We start from the raw sequence: 16,854 nt of genomic DNA, 5'->3' as shown, positions 1-16,854 counted from the left end.
TTCAAGAAATCAGCCTTCACATAAGCTTCAGGCAGTTTCCTAGTAAGTTCTTAATGGATTGCCATCCTTCTGCATATTTCTCTTTTAAAATTTTTTCCTTAAAAGCTATGTAGTAGGAAACTCCCTAGTTTTCCATATATTGCTACAACTAGCCCTACTCTTAAATACTATTGAGAGTTAACGCCCTGAGCTTTGGGGCGCTTGGGTTTCTTAGTGGTTGAACGAGTCTACCTTTGGCTCAGGGCATGATCCCGGAGTTCTGGGATTGAGTCCCACGTTGGGATCGCACAGAGTGCCTGCTTCTCCCTCTATGTCTCTGCCTCTCTCTGTGTGTCTCTCATGAATAAATAAGTCAAATGTTTTTTTGTTTTTTGTTTTTTTAAAAAAGCTTGAACTTTTGCATCTAGGCTCACTGAGGTTTGGATAACTGGTCCGTGACCCTGGCAAGTTTCTTAACTTTAGTGTCTTAGTTTCTTCTTCCTTTTTTTTTTTTTTTTTTTTTTAAGGATTTTACTTATTTATTCATGACAGAGAGAGGCAGAGACACAGGCAGAGGGGGAGAAGCAGGCTCCATGCAGGGAGCCCGATGTGTGGGATTCAATTCCCCGACTCTAGGATCACGCCCCGAGCCCAAGGCAGAGGCTCAACCGCTGAGCCACCCAGGTGTCCCAGTTTCTTCTTTTAAAAGATTATATTTAGACCTACTTTATGATTTTGATGAGGATAAAGTGAGATAATACTAGAATTTAAAAGCTAGCCTGGAGCCTGACATAGTAGAGGGAGGCATAGCACTTGATAATTACTATTATCATCATTTAAATAGAAAGTTGGCCTGAACTTTAAATGGGCTGGGAGTATTAGAGGAATGGTCAGATGCTGTACAGTACTTTATGAAAGTTGCTATTTGCAAATTATATTCTTAAAGCCTCATTTAGTTTGTATCTATGAAGTGTAACTTCCAGTGCATTTTCCTGGGTTTTCTTTGGCTACCACAAATACTCTTCTAAGAACTGGAAAGAAGGTGGGAGAAAATTATAATGATTTAAGTTGAAAATACATGTCTGAGAACCTAGTACATCTTCGTACTCTTACTTTTTTAAGTGTATGTGGGGGGATAGGGTGTGAAAATAACACTTCAACTCACCACCACTGCATTTGTATGTTTACACATACCTGAGGAATCTCCCAGTGTAGTCTAAATATCTCAGGGGCCTGCTTCTTGGAGTCAAAGATTCATAAATCAAAGCTGGGAAATACTACTGTTTTTAGGCCTTTTACAATAAAAACTCACATTTGGAAGAGTTATGTTTGTTGCTTATTTGGTCAAACACCTCACTTCTTAGTGTGCAGTTTTTGAAAAGTTGCAGAAATTTTCTTTAAATATAGGGCATGTATATGTAGACAATTTTTTAATTTATTCTTTTATTTCCATTCTTCCATGAAGGATGTAAATGGTTAATGAGTGAAAGAGTAATATAGTTAATAGCGTCAGTGATGTATATTGATTTTTAATTATGAGACCGTGTGTGTATCAAATATACATATAAACATAATAAAACACTGCAGGTGATTTTAGTTTTTGATTTTATGTATTTCTGGAGTTTCAGAGCATGCTTTAATATAGTGGTAGCACTTTACATTTTGTACTCTTATTTACATTAAATTACAATTCCCATTTTAGACATAATGAAAACAGAAGAAGGTGGGTTAAAAGACTGGCCTCAGGTTTATTCTGTAACCTGTTGTAGAGTTGGCAGTGAACCCCTTGCCTTGAGATTTGGAGGGTCTTCTTAGTCATAATCCTGTTTCCCAAACTCATTGTAACTTTTACCATTTAGCCTGATCCACTATAGCCCCAGGCTGTTTTATAGGCTCCACTCTTGTGGCGGTAGCTAAAAGACAGTGCCAGAGCATGCGTGCATTGTATTCACACACAATCTATACAAAAGAGAGGTAATTCTCATCCTAGAAGCCAATAGCTTTTGGATCATTGCCTTGCATCAGAAATTTAAAAGAATTTTTTTTCTCTCTGATGCATAAAATGTGTTATTATTAAGGCAAACAAATATATGTAGTGACTGCCAATTCAGCTTTCTCCACCAAGAACAATAGGATCTGTAGTGTAAAAGTAAACTTGAAATTTCTGAGGCCTACAGGCCCTGTTGCTGTTTATGGCTCATTGTGTCATCTTATTTACTATTTGAATTCTTCTTGCTCATTGTGCTGGTCTGGGGTTTGCTTGTTACTTTGGTTATTATATTCAACAGCTAAGTACCATTCACTGCAGATTTCAGTGTTTTTATTTCTTTCCCTTTATATACTTGGCCCCATTTTTACTTTAATGTGAGTAGTTGCTTGTCAACTTTAGAAAAGATTAGTTGTATGTATAATTTGTGTTTGTGAGAAAAATTTCTATGGGACCACCTTATTAGTGACCTCATTGAGCCTAATAATGCAGACATCATCAATATGGAACAGAAATGTCATGCTGAGGAGGTTAAGCTTCTCACTTGGGAAGTGTGATTTCATGGGTGGCTTAATAAAAGTAGAGATATAGTTTAAAAAGCTGTGTTGTAGAGCCAAATAAATCTACCATTTAAACGTTGGTTTTGGGGCACTTGGTTGGCTCAGTAGAGCATGCAGCTCTTGCTCTTGGGGTTGTGACTTTGAGTCCCACGTTGTATTGTAGAGATTACTTAAAAATGAGATCGTAGGGGTTCCTGGGTGGCTCAGTTGGTTAAGCATCTACCTTTGGCTCAGGTCATGATCTCAGAGTTCTGGGATTGAGCCCTGCATCTAGCTCCCCAGTCAATGGGGAGTCTGCTTTGCCTTCTAACTCTGCCCCCCCCCACCTCATCTTCTTTCTTTCTTAAATAAATAAAATCCTTAAAAAAATGAAATCTTAAAATGATTGACTGAACGTTGTTTCTACCACCTCCTAGCATTATGACCTTGCTTTCAGTGTCTCTGGGACTTATTATTGCCATCCCAATGAGTTGTGGAAATTAAATAAGGTGATATTTGCAGAGTTGCTGGTTTGCAACATAATGATAACCTTAATAGTGTGTAATCTGAGTTTCTGTGGATATTGGTTTGGACTAAAGTATCTCTCATTGATGACTCCTTTTATAGTTGGTGGCATTTCTAGACTTTTTTCTAATAGGGCATCGTGGCAGAGGTTATTAAAAACCATGACACATATTTCCAACTAGTATTTTTATTTTTGGGGGAGAAATGGAGGTATCATATATCATACCATGTACTGACTATGTAATCTAACAAATATCTCTAATTATTTGCTTTTTTTTCTTGGGGATTTGTTGTACAGGTTTACAATTTTTTTCTAAACAACAGGCACAGAGGATTGAATTAACCTTACTTCTTAATTCATGGCATGCTTTTCTCATTGATCCATACAGTGATCCTCTTTTCATTCATTTATTTTTGTTATAATTTTTGAATTTAGTTTTCTGCTAGCAATAAGTGATTAAGAAACTTTTTCTCCGAAGTCAAGTGAACCAGAATATATCGTCATAATAGGATGTTAGAAATGGAAGGAATCTGCAGTATTCTCTAGCCAGGTACATCCTAACCTTTTAAAATAATGCCTTATCTCCATTAAGGAGTTTAAAAAATTGAAACTCCTCTCCCTTAAAAATAGCAGACAAAAAAAAATTTGCAGATCTAGTGTGAACTTCTCTGATGATGGAGAAAACTGAGGCCCAGAGAGGTAAAGTCACCGTAATGACCATAATAATGATCATTACTTTAGACCATTTATTAGGAACCATGATCTTCTTACCTGTGATTTAAGTATCCTCTCCAGAGTTACCCAAGCTCATGCTGCTCATCATGGGCTCCTGTTTTGGTGTTCTCTTTAGACTTCCGTATTGGCTCTCCTTTGCCATCTTTCCATTCTGGTCTTAAATGTTCTTTTTATTCCTGCTCTTGATTGCACATTGTATCACTTGTGCTCCTTTTTCAGCCTCCTACCCAGTCTTGCCTGTTCTGTGACATTTAGGTTGGTACCAAACAAATAGCACAAATAATAAATATGAATCATGCTTGCATTGAAACAGTGAGATAAAACAAACTGTTACTCAGTACTGGTTTATTTTTTGAGGAAATCCCTGACTCTAAAAGATAAAAGTATATCAAATTCCATAAAGGTAGAAATTAAAGCAGATCTATTTCAAATGCCCAGAATAGTGCCTGGCATACAAGTGAGCAATCAGTTGAATGCTTGTCAAGTGAATATAAGCAGGACCAAAAGCTGTAAATCTTGGGCTTACTCCTGTTGGTGAGCCAGTTCTCTGATTTAAGATACAATGAACTACACTCTAGAATGGAGAGTAATGAATGAATATTTGTGAAACACCTCTGTGTGCCAGGCATTTTCATCAGGACTGCTAAATTTATCTCTACAATGGCTTTTCTGAGTTTATACTCTTCATTTTTCTTATTTTTTGAATAAAGAAATGGGAACTCAGAAAATTTAAATGAGTTGTCCAGAACGTTTGAGTTTGATATAGAATCTCTCTGACTCTAAAGCCTTGTACCTTTCAGATAGTCCTAGCAGTGTAAGATATGGCTACTGCTGTTACTGTCTTTAATTGTCATCATTACCATCATCATCATCATCGCCTTTAGATTTTTTCAAACTTGTTCTCAGCTGGCTGCCATTTCCCTCCAAAGAAGGTTAGGCATTAATGCTTCAGGTAGCGGGAGACTCTAGGACCTCTTGTTCCTTGTATATTTGTTTGGTGTGTATACAAATGGTTACCTGAAATTCTTTCCAACTACCTGTGTCAAAGATAGATTTTCTAGTTGGGATCAGGTCTTTTGCCTTTGTGTTTCTTATATCTTTGATGGAAAATTGGGCCACAATGCAGGATGATTTCCCTAAATGGAAAGGTAGCTGCCTTCCCACCCTCTCCACTTCCCTTGTCAGTTGTTGGAGAGATCACCAGTGACACAGAGCACTTCCAAACTTTGGGGAGTCCTGGATGGTTGGCAGATGAGATCATTTGATTCCAGTGAGACTTCCCAGCTGCCTTGAATTCAGTCTTCCAGAGCACCATAGTTTTATTACTAGATTGAATTGTAGGATAAGAAAGTGCTTTGAGCATCTCTAGACCACACATAAGACTACATACTTGGGCCTGAGAATTTGGAGGAGCACCTCTTAAGAGAACACGCAGGTAATGTGTGTGTGTTTGTGTGTGTGTGATTGTGTGTGTGCACATGTGTATCTATTTAGCTTTGTTATTCATTGTTTTATGTAAGTGCCATTAATCTCCATTTTTCTTAGGTTATACTTACCTCTCATTTCATTGACTCTTAACATGGGGATTAGGGGCATGAATTCCCAGCACAGTCAAAAATCCACATGTAACTTTTGATTTCACAAAAATTTAATTAGTAATAACCTACTGTTGAAGCCCTACCAATAACATAATAGTTGATTAACATATATTATGTATATTATTTGGTCATATACCATATTCTTACAATCAAAGTAGAGAAAAGAATATGTTAATAAGAAAATTCTACGGTGGAGGAAATACATTTACTGTACTGTTAAAAAAAAAAAAAGCCATGTATAAATGGACCTACTAGTTCAACCCTATTCAAGGGTCAACTGTACTTATTTTTGGCATGTATTTTACTTATTTTTTCCCTTTGACTTCTCTACCTGCTCTTGTCCCTGTTCTTTGACCACCTTCTTTATGGAAAGCAGCAGAAAATCATGAAGGTTTGTCTAGAATGATATCAATTATGAATCAAGGGAAGGCTGCCCAAGTTTGACATGTAACGGAGTATGGCTGGCATTTGTGTTCATGTTCTTTGCGGAGGGCTGTGTGCACACCTGAACTCTGCTGTACTGAGGTACATTTCCTTAATCCTGTAGTGGTGGTGTGAAGATCACCCATATTTCTCACACAAATCAGGAAAATGGGTAATCAGAATCAACACTGGGTAAAAGGAGGTCTTAACGGAAGTGCCTAAGTATTGTTCAAACACATGGGATAAATGTGTTCTGCTTTACTTGGCCAGAACAATGTCTCAAGCTGGTGATTAGGCTCTCCTCCAGCTTTAACCTCAGGCAAAATTTATGCAGCTCTACTACTGTTTGTCAGGTAATTAAAGGGAAAAAAAGGAAATATTTGTTTAAAGTAGAAGTGTTTTTTAATTAAACATGAAAAATAATAAATAAATGCAAAGGGAAGTAGACAGTAGGGAAAAGTTTTTAACTTTTCCTTTAAGACATTAAGACCTTCAAGCAAAAGGCCAGTATTTTAGGCATAGCTGCTTGTTAAGCTCTTACAGAGTATTATTCAGCTGTGCTGGAAATCTGAATCAGATTCCTCTGTCTTTGGGTTGAAGAACTTGAAGGTATCAGGTTATTCTAAGTTGAAAAGATAATGTCCTTTGCCATTTTCTGCTAACAACTAACTCCTTACTTGATAGGAAAGGAGTTCTTGAATTTAAAGAAAGAGCTAGCTGTAAGGCCAGTAGATAGTATAAATTTTGAGGTGAGAAGCATAGATATAGCAGAAACTTTAGGCTGGCAATAAAAGGGAAAATACAAACTTATTATGATTAACTAGCACATGGGTATAAACTGTCATCTTTGGCTTAACTTTAGACCCTAGACCTTAAGGATTCTGCATCCGGAAAGTCTCCTACTCCCCTTCTGTTTTTTTTTGTTTTTTTTTTTTTAATTTAAATTTGGTTAATTAGCATATAATGTATTATTGGTTTCAGTGGTAGAAGTCAATGATTCATCTTTTTCTTTTTTTTAAAGATTTATTTATTTATTTATTCATGAGAGACACAGATGGAGAAAGGCAGCAGAAACTTAGGCAGAGAGAGAATCAGGCTCCATGCAGGGAGCCTGATGGTGGGACTCAATCCCAGGACTTCCGGACCACGCCCTGGGTGGAAAGCAGGCGCTTAACCCCTGAGCCACCCAGGCATCCCTCATCAGTCTTATATAATACTCAGTGCTCATTACTCATGTGCCCTCCTTAATGTCCATCACTCAGTCACACATCCCCTCTACCCCACTCCCCTCCAGCAACCCCCAGTTTAATTCATAGGATTAAGAGTCTCTTATGGTTTGTCTCCCTCTCTGACTTCATCTTGTTTTATTTTTTTCCTCTCTTCCCCCATGATCCTCTGTTTTGTTTCTTTACTTCCTGTTTTAAAGTTGGCTGTGATCATTGCAGTTGCTTGCTTATATTATTTTAGCAGCACCCTTTCCAACCTTTCATAGCTAATCTCTTTTGCTGCTGTTCATCCAGCGTAGTGTTGGTAAAGTGATTTTATCTAAGGCTCAATTTTGGTCATCTACTCAGTGTCCCTAACTACATAGAATTTGAGGTTTTCCATACCTTGGCCTTTTGACAATTTGAGCACCATATCTGGTGTGTTTTTTCCCTATGTGTACTCTAAACTCCAGCCATTTTAAAAAGTATTTTAGTCTTTCCTTCAGCACCTAACAGAACTCCTTTCACCTCCTTGCCTTTGGTCTAGAGGCATTTTATCCTAGGCTTCTAATTAAGCCCTTCTTAAATATTACCTCTTTCATGAAGGCCTTGCCTGTTCTCTTAATGGGATGAGATTTTTCTAAGTACCTCTTTTTTTAGCCCGTTGTGTCCTGTAGTGTACTAATTTTTATAATGCTTTTGTATTTTTTTTTAACTAGATTTTATGTTCCTTTAGAGTAGGACCTTTGGACTGTTTACCCTTACTGTCTTCCACCAGGTGTTCCTTTGTGAAGTCATGCTATCTCTACTTGAAATATCTGTTAATGATGCAGCAGTGTGTAAAATTTGGATATTAATATTCTCTAGAGTTGTTCTGAGGAGCACATGGAAAAATTTATTTAGATATGCAGCTCTGTGCCTGTCAGAGACCCAATAGACTCTTAATAAATAGTGTAGAAGTTGTAACCAGATGGCCAACGTTTGAATTTCCTCTCTGTTACCTACCAGCATGTGATTTTGAGACTCTGCTCTTTTTTTTTAGTTCCTTGTCTATAAAGTGAGAATAATGGTAGTATTTACCTTGTAGGATTGTTATTAGGATTAAATGAATCTGTACATTTAAAGCACTTAGAACAATACCTGGCAGATGATAAGCCTGTATCATCCAGTGTGCTAGCCATTAGCTACATGTGGTTCTTGGGCATTTGAAATGTGGCTGGTACAAGTTTAGAGGTACCATAAGTGTAAAATACACATTAGATTTCAGAGACTTGGTATGAAAAATACAGTGCTAAGTATCTCAATTTTTTGTATTGATTTCATATTGGGATAATATTTTTGATATATTAGGTTAAATATGTTAAAATCTCAACTTAAACTTTGAATGTGGCTACTAGAACATATTTACATATATGGCTCACATTATATGTATATTGTACAGTAGTGTTTGTAAGCACTATGTGTTGGCCTTTATTATTTTTTAATTATTTTTAAAGTCTGTGGTGATTGCGGAGGTGGTGGTTTCTGTATACTCCATCCCCTCTCTCCTTTTTCCCCCTGTAGCTACTTGATTCCAGGAGTTCTGGGTAAGGAAAATTAGGAAAGAAAGTTGTTAGAGGATGAGATAAATGAGGGAGGAAAGGGATGAACAGCTTCTGCTCTTAAGTCAAGAAAGACTGGACCTAGTCTCACTTGAGTGCCATGTACTCTGAGTTGCTAAGTTAATCTTCCTGCTTTCTTAGAGATAGTGAAGTGTCCTTCCATTGCTATCTCATGCTTTCTTTAATATAAGGAGGAAACTAAACTTGGTTATCGTAGCTGGATATTCATTTATAATAATGAAAATGGAAGTTTGTTGAAAAATATGGATTAGAAGGATTAAGGATTTTTTTCCTTTTGGTTCAGAAAAAATGAATTTGTTTTCCATTAAGGAAGTGAATTTAAAAGATAACATTTTTGAAAAGTCTAAATACTTTAAAAATATTTGGTTATCTTAATTCCAAGTAGCCTTCAGCTCCAATGAATTCTACTGTTCTACAATAACCAGATACCATGACTATGACTGCTGACAATGGTTAAAAAACTCTTGACTATTTTATGCATCAGTTACTTAAAATGATTTTATAAAACGCATACTGGGGTGGGATCCCTGGGTGGCGCAGCAGTTTGGCGCCTGCCTTTGGCCCAGGGCACGATCCTGGAGACCCGGGATCGAATCCCACGTCGGGCTCCCGGTGCATGGAGCCTGCTTCTCCCTCTGCCTGTGTCTCTGCCTCTCTCTCTCTCTCTGTGACTATCATAAGTAAATTAAAAACAAACAAACAAACAAAAAAAAACAAACATACTGGGGATCTCTGGGTGGCTCAGCGGTTTAGTGCCTGCCTTCGGCCCAAGGCATGATCCTGGGGTCCTAGGATCGAGTCCCACATCAGGCTTCCTGCATGGAGCCTGCTTCTCCCTCTGCCTGTGTCTCTGCTTCTCTCTCTCTCTCTCTCTCTCTCTCTCTCTGTGTCTCATGAATAAATAAAATAAAATAAAATAAAATAAAATAAAATAAAAACAAACGCACACCACATGATCTGAAAGTCATTTTGTACATTTCCTATGCTTCAGTGTGTCATACTGTCTGTGGTGGTAACTATGCTGGTGACTAAAGCTGTCTCTGTTCTGTAACTGGACTATCATTCCAATGGTAACTTTAGATTTGGGCAGCCTCTTTTAGGAGGCTAGTCAAACAAGTGTGTTAAGTCTTGCTGATTATGTCTTCAGTAATTTCCTGGGGTCTTCTCTATAATTGCTTTTCACAGTAGCTTATTCCTTATGCTGAATATTTATACCAGGAGCTAAGGGGGTGTGGATAGAGATAATCATTTAAAGTGTCGGTTTCCTTTGAGATCATAAGGTACAGTGAATAGCATTATCTCTCTGAGTGCCTTAGAACTAATAGGGAACAAAAAGGCACTTGCCAATCCCAGTGGACAGATGTGGTTTATTTATCTTGGTAAATCTTTGAGGGTAGAATCACTATAATGCAGAGGACTCCCCCCCCCCCCCTTAGATATTCTGTGGGTGTGGCATTTGGCACACATTAAATTTTTCTGCTTCTGTTCCAAATAAAAATCTTTGAGCTGTTTTTCTTGTTTGAACAATGTCTAGCTGATATCTGTTATTTCAAATATCCACATTTGGAGTGGTGGCCACCTGTTTACCTATTAGGTGAAATGGTACAAAAGAACACATTCCAAGATAGTTTAACTGTGATCTCTATGTTTGGATTTGCATGCCATTTCTGAATGCATAAATCCAAACTTGGACAGTTTAGATGTGATTATTTATATTAGTAAATATTGGTTTATGAAAGGAGTCTTAATAAATTTCTTTTAGATAGCTTTTCTAGGGCTTTTGAATATTTGAGTTGCAAAATATTGATCACAACTTCAAGGGAAATGTCTGGTGTGTAAAACCAGACGTGTGTGTGTGTGTGTGTGTGTGTGTGTGTGTGTGTGTGTATGCCAGGAAAGACATATTAGGTGCCTAGGTATAAATGGGTATGTGTGTGTATACATGTATGTGCTCATAAGCCGGCCCACCAAGTCCTTAAATATGTACCTTCCTGCATCTTTTACCTTACAGACAAGGCAAACATTTCTCATTGCTCTTGCCTGGACTTATGTCCACCCTCATCTCACTGCAAGTGTCAGGCAACACACAAAATAGTAAATGAGGAGATGAAACAAGTGGGACCAGAAAACATTGTCCACAGCCCAGTGGTGCGTGTCACCATTCTTCTGCTTCTAGCATATATTGCATAATCAGGAGAGATGAGACAAGCCAAATCCTTTTAGTACATCATGTCTAGGGAGGTTATAGAGTCCCAGAGGTTTGTTCCTTGTTGTCATTGTAACAATCTCTGTTGTGACAAGGAGATCCTGAAAGTCACCTGAGAATGTCATGAAAACCACATTCCCATTACTGTTATTTCTGCTGGACATTACTGGTTAGGGAATACATTTGATTTATATATATAAAAAAAAAATATATATATATATATATATAAAAACAAGGAAAGCACCTATATTCTTTGCATTGAGGTCACATATAAGACCATCACTCCTTTCCTTAACACAGTTCAACCTAAGCTTTTGCAATAAAATGGGATTTCTTTATTTGTATTTATCATGAGTTATTTTAAAGCAACTGGAAGCTTTCTTTTTTTTAAAGATTATATTTTTATTTAGTCATGAGACAGAGAGAGAGAGAGAGAGAGGCAGAGAGAGCCAGAGACACAGACAGAGGGAGAAGCAGGCTCCATGGAGGGAGCCCCCTGGTCTCCAGGATCAGGCCCCCGGGCTGAAGGCGGCGCTAAACCGCTGAGCCATCTGGGCTTCCCAGAAGCTTTCCCCACCCCCCCCAGAAGCTTTCTATTTACACTTCTCACTTCTTCCCTTTTTTTTTTTTTTTTACAGAAATGTCAGAATCAGAATATATTTTTTAAGAAACTGAAAATAAGGTTTTCCTGTTTACTTCATGATGGTAATTATATAGGAAGAAAGAGCTCCAGCAGTTTTCCTTCTTTTGGAATTAGTTTCCTTGTTGATAAGAAGGGATACCTAGTAAACTTTTAGTTAGCCTAACAAATGTTAGTGTTGTCCTATAAATTAACATTATATTAATAAAAACTTTGCTGAAGAAGTTTCTGTTTTGTTGATTCTGAACTTTTTTAGAAATCATAGTTAAGTGTGTATTTTGAATGTTCCAAGCAAAATATGTGAGTTTTAAAAAATAAATTTAGTTTCAATCTGTGCAGCTGTAGTTTACTTTCCAGGCATGAGAAATATCTATTTTATTAAGTCCTGTGAGGAATATGTGTCACATACATTTAAGAAAAATCTATTTAAGATGAAAAATTCCAAAAATGACTTCCCCCTGGTGTGAAGTAAAACAAAAGCCCCAACTGCATCTCTGCCTGTAGTAATGACATTGAGGTGACAAACTGCAGGCAGGTGAGGTTCATAGGGATGATCTCACACCTGCACCGTGAGTTTGGGGAACAGCTGGGCCTGGAGCTGGCGGCGGGCCTTGTTTTATATTTGATGCAAGACCAGCCCTCACGCACATTTGTGTGGAAGACTCCTGGTGTTTTAAAATAGGCAAATAGAATTGCTGGTGGGTGGCAGTTCCTGGTTTTGTGAATCATTTCTGCAGTATAGAGAGGTGAAGAAGCCTCAGCTTAGTCCCACCAACCTCTAAGGCTCAGTTCCTCATATCACTTGAGAATTTTGTCTCCCAATCAGGTGTCACTTGGGAAGCCGAGAGACTAAAGATCTGTGTCTACTTGAGTAGGTCCCAGTACTGTGGGCAAGGCAGGTAGCAGGTGAGGCATATGAAGGGCTCCTTCCCCACCCAGCCCTACCTAATACCCATGAAACTGCTCATTGGTACTCTAGGGTAGTTGAGGGTGGTAAAAATTGTGGGCAGGCAGAGCTATAGCACGTAAAAGGGACTTTGTTGGCACTCTTCTGTTTGATTCTTTTTCACATCTCCCAAAGGAAAAGACATCTATCCATCCATCCATCCATCCATCCATCCATCCATCCATCCATCCATCTGTCTCCTTGTGAAGGGAAAGTCAAGGTTGATGTCTCTGAGAGATCCACCCTTATCATCTAACACAACTCAAGGAAGATTGATAGAAACTACTAGGCTCACCATTATTTTATCTCTTAGCCCAGTTACTTCTCTGTCACCAAGGCCCAGTGGTTTCTTCCTCACTTGATCTTGCAGGGCTGGCTGTTCTTTTCCCTCCCTTGTTGGTCTTGCTGTGGTTAATGTCTTCTGGGAATGCTTCTACACACATGGTTTCCCAGGGACATTAAGGAGAAAGGCTTTGCTCTCTTGCTCTTTCAAGATCAGTTCTACTACCTCAGTTTTATTACATGTGTACTGATTTCTTTAAAGCAAGAGATCAAGGACATTGAATCCAGGTCCAGCCTTCAGATTGTTTTGTTTTGGTCTGTATATTGTTCTAAAATAGTTTGAGCTTTCTTTAAAAACTTGGGCAGATTTCATTCAACAGTTCAGAGTTCTGGCTTCTCTTGAAAAGGATTGGTGTATCTAGCCACACATTATCTGCATTCCCATGTGACTGGAGTTGAGTAGTGGCTTCTCTCTTCAGAATAATGGCTAAGTCTTTTTGACCATTTACACACATACATGAAACAATATTTATCCTATGTGCCTTGCATTTTATTCTGTTCTATTTCATTAAAGCACAAATTGTTGAATGCCACTAATGTGATTTCCCTGTCTGCTAATAACTGACCTGTAGCTTGGGAGCATTACTTTGGATTTAACTTCAGATTCTGCTTGCCAGGGCCCATCCAAGTGTGCATTGGTGCTTAACTGCTGGCTTTATGGCAGCATCACCTGGTTCCCCAAGCTCAGTCAATTGTCATTCACACTAGGGAATCAAACAGCCTAGTCCAGTCTGTAGCCCCTCTTTATCCTTGGGTACCCAGGTAAGGGCTGATTGTTCAGGACTTTTTTGGGCTTTGCAAGACTGAAGACAGACAGTGATGCCTCTCTTCTGTCTCACCACACTTTTCTTGTCCTGCCCATACAGAGATAAATGAGAAGGGGAATTATGCTGTCTTGTGGAAGACTGTTCCAGGGATTGCATAATAGTGGATCCTAGTAGATAGGTATCAGGGACAATTCATATTACAATGGAATTCTTTTTGTAAAGCAGAGGAAGTTTTTAATTATAAGTTATGTTAGTGGCTTTACATTTGCATTATAGATTTTTTAAAAAAGATTTTATTTATTTATTCATGATAGACATAGAGAGGCAGAGACACAGGCAGAGGCAGAAGGAGGCTCCATGCAGGGAGCCCGACATGGGACTCGATCCTGGGACCCCAGGATCACACCCTGGGTCAAAGGCAGGCGCCAAACTGCTGAGCCACCCCGGGATCCCATGCATTACAGATTTTTAAGTATAGTCATTAAGTGAGATGAGTTAGTAGTGAGGCCGGAAAAGACTAATGGGATTTGTTAGTCATTTTCTTTACCTTTATCATTACTCATCAGAACCCCGGCCATCTAAATATCAATAATAAATGATAAAACATAAAACATCCTTTTACACAATTCAAATTATATAGTTATATTCAGGTGTTCAAACTTATTCCTTGGGACACCTGGGTGGCTCAGTGGTTGAGCGTCTACCTTTGGCTCAGGTTGTGATCCCGGGGTCCTGGGATTGAGTACCGCATCGGGCTCCCCACAGGAAGCCTGCTTCTCCCTCTGCCTATGTCTCTCCCGCATCTCTCATGAGTAAATAAATATTTAAAGAAAAACACCTTACAAATTGTATTCCTTTATGATACCGATAGAGTAGATTTTGAGTCTACTCAAAAGTAGAGAAGATATGGCTTCTTATTCTAGCCACATAGTTACATTCTTTGAACTTAGCTAAGTTTTTATATTGCACGGCTTTGGTCTTCCCATCATTAAAATGGGCATGAGGGAAAGAAACATCTCCCCAGCACTCATCCCATTAATATCTGAGGTTCTGTATGTATCTGGTGATATTTATATACACATACACACATACACACACCTAAGTGTAAAACACTATGTCTGTTTCTATAATGGGCTGTTGTTTTATTAGGGGATACTGAATTATATATCATAGCTGCCTAAAGTGCTTTATGTATTTTTACACAATTATTAATGTGACTCTTTTTTTAGGCACTCTTTTGGGGAAGAAAGGGGTCATCAAAACTTGTGAATAGAGATGATAAGTGAAGCCCAAATCTGTACTTCCTCATTACAACACAGTGACTCTTGGTCTTGGAAACTTCTGAATCGCCATACACTGAATTGTTAGGAATTCAGCAGGAACCCTAGTTTGATCTATTGAAATCTGATTCTGAAATACAAGTGCTGTACATTTATGTGCTAAGGCCTACGATACAGGCAAAAACTGAATATAGAATATTCTTGTTCTTCATCCAAGGCTCTTTCCCTAAAAATGAAGTTATTAGACTGATGCAATCAAAGGCATTTATGCTTTTTTCCAAAAAAAATCTGAACATCTTCCTGATAGTTTTCAAATGTATCCCGATCTAGCCCTGATTTGTTGAGTGATAGCACTTTGGAGACCACGTAAAAGGTCCACAAAGAAAGGTCCAGCAGGGACTTATTTTGGGTTCTTATTTAATTGTCAACAACCCTTCCTTCTCAAGTTTGTCCCCCCATCACGTGCAGTTCAGAGACATTGTACTTGTCTGACAAAGGACACTTAAACCCAGTCCATTTAAACCTTGCCCCAAATAACAAATCAGCTTTGGAATTTGACATGAACAGGGGCACCTGGTTGGCTTAGTGGTTGAGTGTCTACCTTTGGCTCAGGTTGTGATCCCGGGGTCCTAGGATTGAGTCCCACATCAGGCTCCCTGAGAGAAGCCTGCCTCTCCCTCTGCCTGTGACTCTGCCTCTCTCTCTCTGTGTCTCTCATGAATAAATAAATACAATCTTAAAAAAAGAAAAGAATTTGACATGAACAAATTGTGGTTTCTAGGAAGCCATCTGGGTACAAATGTTGCCTCTGATTCCTAAGAATGGGCTTTTGTCAAGTGGTAAAGATGATTTTTCTCTCTATTGTATGGTAGGTGGGAGGGAGAGGAAATGGGGTTCTGTTCTTTGGGGGACAGTGGAATGCAGTAGAGTATGTTTTTGGACTAGGAAAGCAGGAGATTTTTGTTTTTGCCTTGTCCCAATCACTAGCTTGCTCAGCTTGGTCAAGTTGCTTTGAATGTCTCTGGGCCTCATAGATAGTCAACCTTATAATATTTATTATGTAACCCAGAGCTTAGAACTTTATTGTGTTTGCTGTATTATTTCTATTTTATAGATGAGAAAATTGAGGTTGGAGGAAAGAAAATAACTTGCTCAAGGAAATTGGTAGGATCTGGTGTGGAACTCAAGTTAGCATGACTCCAGACCCTGACAGCTGTTACGTCTTCTTTGCCTTTGAGTTTGAAGGACCTTTTGGCTAATACCAAAGGATTCTAGGTTCTGCTGTTTGTCAAAGAACACATTATAATTTAAAAAATCAAAGAAGGCATTTTGTAGACATCTGTAAGAAGAACAAGTAATGCAAATAAATTATAGTAAGGGCTTGAGAAAAGCAAACTGTTATGAAGCATTTTAAGTTTTCTGGATATTCCTCTCCTCCATTTCTCCAGCTATCCCCTGCTTCTCACCTCCCCTTCAGACACACTACATAGTTTTATCTAGTTAGTAAGAAGTAAAAGTTGATAGTTAACTTACATCATAATTTCCTTGGGTTACTAGGTGCTGCTAAGAATTTTTAATCAAGCTAAAACTTCCTTTGCTTAATTCCGTATTACCATAATGCTCTAAACACACTTCTAAAATAGCATTCCTGCTGCACCTGGCTCACTCAGTCCATAGAACATGCAACTCTTGATCTCGGGTTTGTGGGTTCAAGCCTCATGTTGTAGGGTATAGAGATTACTTAAAAATCTTAAAGTAGTAATACAATAAAATAGCATTCTTTTCCTCTGCATTTATTTTCTTCAAGTGTCTGAGTATTTTCACATCACCTTCTGCAACAGCTTTATCCATGGTGATTTATTAGAACTGATTTAATCTATTAATCAGCATTTTCTCCTTTTAAATAATTTTGAGAGTGGTCTGAGACCTTTACCTCAGCTTGATCACATTTTCCTTTATTAGGTGTTTGCATTTCAGATCTGTGTGCTTGATCTGGGAAGCACATCATTTATATTGTCTGCTTCACAAACTATTTCAATTTAGAATCAAAATTTAGTAT

General features: G+C 38.3%; 1 protein-coding gene across 4 annotated transcripts in view; it reads left to right on the top strand.

Annotated features, from left to right (window-relative positions):
• The window catches only part of BNC2 (basonuclin 2), a 444,904-nt gene that overhangs the window by 54,146 nt on the left and 373,904 nt on the right, over positions 1-16,854 (top strand). The window lies entirely within an intron of this gene.

This window comes from Canis lupus, chromosome 11, assembly GCF_011100685.1.
Source record: "Canis lupus familiaris isolate Mischka breed German Shepherd chromosome 11, alternate assembly UU_Cfam_GSD_1.0, whole genome shotgun sequence".
NCBI classification, from domain to species: Eukaryota; Metazoa; Chordata; class Mammalia; order Carnivora; family Canidae; genus Canis; species Canis lupus.
Note: the sequence above shows the minus strand (reverse complement) of the source record. Positions and strands in the feature narration are given on the sequence as shown.